Source organism: Pteropus alecto, unplaced genomic scaffold, assembly GCF_000325575.1.
Source record: "Pteropus alecto unplaced genomic scaffold, ASM32557v1 scaffold101, whole genome shotgun sequence".
NCBI classification, from domain to species: Eukaryota; Metazoa; Chordata; class Mammalia; order Chiroptera; family Pteropodidae; genus Pteropus; species Pteropus alecto.
Window position 1 is genome coordinate 18,861,077 of NW_006432945.1, and position 4,369 is coordinate 18,865,445.

The window sequence follows — 4,369 nt, forward strand, 5'->3', positions numbered from 1 at the left end:
ACGACGCTCAGGACGTGCAGTGACGAGGAGAGTGGTCCCCTAATAAAAGCGACTTTCTTCCCTAGGTTTTATTCAGGAGGGGTTACCGGTATTGAGCTGATACACACATGTGCACACACACATGCACGCGCACACACGCGCACACGCACAGGAGGTGAGGACATGCAAGGTCTTTCAAGTCCAGCACCTGTGCTTCGGGAAGCGCTGATTCGAAGGACGATGCAACTCACGTTTGCCGAACACACCCGTGCGCCGGGGAAGCCCGCGTTCACTTCGCCGAACGCCGGGGTGGCTCTGCCGGAGGGCGGCGTGGAGGGAACCGTGACAGCGCGCTCCGGGCCGGCGGGCAGCTTCGCGAGCCATTTCGGCTTTTCAGGGAGTCGGCTGCAGCGTCGCCTCGTGCTTTAGTTCTCAGATGTGGATGCGTCACGACCGCCTGCCGATCACCTGGGGACGCTCGCCTCTCCTCACCTCTGCGTCTCCCGCTCCGTTCCCCTCACATGTCATGTCACCCCTCCGAAACTCCTCCTTACATAACATCGCCTGTGACTAAAGGACTTCTGTGAGCGTGTGCGCGTATGTGTTTTCTGGGCTAACACATGTCAGGATCTGTTTAAACCCCTCGCTTTGTGCTCAAATGTCACCCTGCCAGAATTCATTACATCCTGTTTATTAATTAATTAAAATAAAGTTATACAGAACGGGCTTTATGAGATGGAGTAAGAAATAACGTTATGAGAGGCATCCTCCAGACGGAGCACCTCGTCTCCTATGGCAACCAGAATTGCAACCCGGCACTTGTCAGCGCCCTGCAGGGGCCAGCGTGGAAAGTAGGGGGTCGGAGGAACTGCTTTCATTCTGGAGCCGACAGGGGGGAGACGTATCTTTTCGAGACCACTGTAAAACTACGGATATCACTCAGGGTTTTTGATAGGCGAAAACACACCCTTCGGTGCACACACACACACACGCACACACGCACACACGCACACACACACACACGGAAGTTCTCATGGGGACATCGGGCGAGGTGCCGGGGCAGCCCTGACGATTCAGCTGGTGCTTGCTGACCTCCTCATGGCACCAGTCACTGGACCAGACGCTCCCGCAAGCTTCCCCCACGAGGACTTCACCCCGCCCCTCAACCTCAGGCTCTTCCTTCTTCCAGGTGGGGTTAAACACACCCGTCTTATCTTCCAGAGTTGCTGCGAGGTGACACACAGTGCAGTATGAGAACCTGTTCTGAAAAAAACTACCCATGGCATAGAAATAAAGCGTCATTACGAGGTGGCTTCTTCAAGCATCCCGTTAGGGACGTATTTGTTCACTATCTAGACATTTTGTATCAGGCTCAGTCTGGAGGTTTGACTAGGTCCAGCCCTTGGGGGCAGGAGCTGGGGTGGGCGGCAGGGCTGCCGAGGCGAGCACGTTACTTTGAAGCTGTCGTAGGGTCAGGGTGAGAGTTTATGGCAAAGGAAATACATACGAGCATATTGTGTGCTGTGAGGAGTCCTGAGAAGGCCCTCGTCGAACATTAGAGAATGATTAAAAAGAAAGAGAAAAAGAAAAAAAAACCGTAACAATGAGGAAACAGGTGGTGATAGAAACGAGCACTAGACAGTGCCCGAGATCAGGACTTATTTTCTTTGTCTTCCGGCGAACGTGGAGATGAAATTAGAGTCACGCGGTGCCTGGAACGGCGTCGGGTGAAGCATCTGAACAGATAGTAAGAAGGTCGTTAGTTTCACTCACTACGTGAACAAAAAATACCCATTCTGGCCCGCACACACCTTAAATGGAAATCGATGTAAAAATTAAATTCTATTTACTTAAATTCTCTTTAACGCTGCTGTTCGGGACTGTCCTTGTAGAGTATGAAGCACAGCTGTTTGTGAGAAGCTGAACGCTGCCTGGTCGGTGACGCCAGCAGTGATTTTAGTTCATAATCATTGGCCGAATCCAGTTTGCGGACCGTGTTTAGTCTGAAATTAATCCTTTAAAAAAACGTTAGTCGATAGTTTTGACTGTATGATGCGTCGCTGTCAGAACTGTGGGCCGCTGGTCCTTTACGGCCGGTTCCCTCCCCGGGTCTGGTTTAAGGCAAGGAGGAGAGATGCTTGTCAGCCTGAGGACGCAGGTCTGCGGTACGGTCCCTCCGGGAGGGGTCACGTCCGGCCCCCGCCCGCCAGCGCTGCGGGGTCTGACTGGGTTTCCCCCGCCGGGACTCGTCCCTCTGAAGCGGGCATCCTCTACGCAGAGCATCCTCGCAGGCGTGCTGGGGGACGGAATCGAGTTTTAAAACTTGCCCAGTAAATAAACCAGCGCATTTCTAGATGAAATTTCTGAATACTTGTCGGGAGGGTGGAAGCCGGTCTCTCTCTGGGCCGGACATCACGGCGCCGTGCTGACCAGCGAAGGGCGTGCTCGCGGTTCGCCTCGCTTCCAGGTGTCCCCGGACGCGGTGGGAGTTTTACGTTAGGGGATCCAGGTGCGAAAGGACAGAGCAGTCCGAGGCGACTTATTCTACGTGCCGATCGCTGTATTCAGGGCCAGCACAATAAGGGCTGTTTTTTTAGTCCTCCTTCCTCTTCCGTATGCTCCCAGATGTCGCCTGTTTGTGGCGCACGGCCCTGGCCAGGCAGTCGGAGCCGGCGCCTCCCTCCCGCCCTCCCGTAACTCCCCCGGTGGCGTGTGTTCCGGGCGGCTTTGCTGCAGGATGCACAAGACTGCCTACGCCCACGACGTGTGTCACGCTGAACCGTCCGGACTCGGGGGCCTGTCAGGCGGGCTGCGGGTGTTAGCTACTCATTTTTATGGTTGTCACGGTGACTGCTCGGTGCCTCGTTGCTTGCATTCTCGGGGGGCTCGGTTGGGGGCTCATGGATATATAGAGATCTTCCCAGCGATCAGAGGCAGGGTTTCCAGTAAGAACCGTACTGTCCAAGAAACGCCCGTTTCGCGCTGCCCGAGACAGTCCTTGTGAATTTCTGCATCCTTTAAAAGAGAGCGTGTCTCGCTTCCTGCTAAATTCATTTTTTGTACTAAAATGTTATGTCTTTACTACTTAACAAAAAGAGCAAGCCGATTGTAGTTTGGGCATTTCCCTCTCTCTCTCTCTCTGTAAGTCTGTGTGAATCGGCTGAAGGCCAAGGTCACGTTATTTTTCTCAGTGTGGACGTGTCCGGTCTCTCCAGGACCGTGCCACCCCATGGTTGATCATCACAACGATGAAAACGAAACGAAGATCGTTTTGGCAAAGATCGCGACTCGTCCTTCTTTATTAGTTTCTTCTCCCCTCCTGCTTCCCTCGCGTGGAGTTTGAGCCTGGCACGTGGCCATCAGGCTCGACTCTGCTGCCCAGCCCCCCAGCAGCCGGGCGCCGCGCGTGACTCCACGGCGTCCGCCCCTGAGGAAGCTGCTCGCCCTCCGCCGTCTCCGTCTTGTCCTCTTTTCTCGGACGTGTGCCATTGGGTCCGTTCTGACCAGGCAGGTGACGACAGGGCCCGGAAGCAGTGCTTCTCCCCTCCTGAGCAGCCGCTTCCCCGGGGGTCGTGGTCCAGAACAGATTCCGATTCAGAAGGCCCAGGTCGAGCCCGAGCGTCGCCGTGTTTGTCAGGGCCCCCGTGGTTCTGGTGCTGCCGGTCCAGGCCCACACGGGGCAGAGCCAGGCCTCAGGGTGAGGGACTGCGCCCACAACGCCTCTGCAGGCAGAGCCGGATGCCCTGACCACGCCTCCGCCTTGCCGAGTGGCAGCGAGGTCAACTGCTGTCACATCCACCTGGGGTTTGGCTCCTGCCCAGGTTTCAGTGAATACAAAAGCAGTTATAATAGCGGCCATAATATCATTCCCCGAGTGTCCACACGTGGCAGATGCTTGTGGTCGTTATCAACCTGACATTCGTAATTCCCCAGTGCGGCACCACACCTGTCTCATGGACGTGGAAACCGAGGCAAGAAGGGGTCAGTGGCTGGTCCAAACTCGCAGTTTGTCAGAGGCAGATCCAGTATTAAAGCCTGGGAGTCTCTGTCCTCAAACGAGACGCTCGGTGCCAGGGGGACCGCAGGGCGAGCGCGCATTTAGCCCGGGACGCCTGCGCCACGGACCTGGCCTCCTGGGGCGCGGCCCTCGCGTTCCGGGCGTCGCGCGTTCTCTCCCAGCCAGCGCGCCAGGCGGGGTCGCTCTTCGCTCCTCTGGGAAGGCGGCCGAAGACCACTCTTCCCGCGCACCCCGCATTCTCCGCCCAGGCACCGGGGAGCGGACGGAGGCGTCGGCACCCACGCCGCGCCTCGTCGGCGCCGCGTCCTCTGCCCGTCCGCTTTTGGCCCCGTGAGCACGAGAGAGGAGCAGGGAGAGAGAGGCCGAGGGACG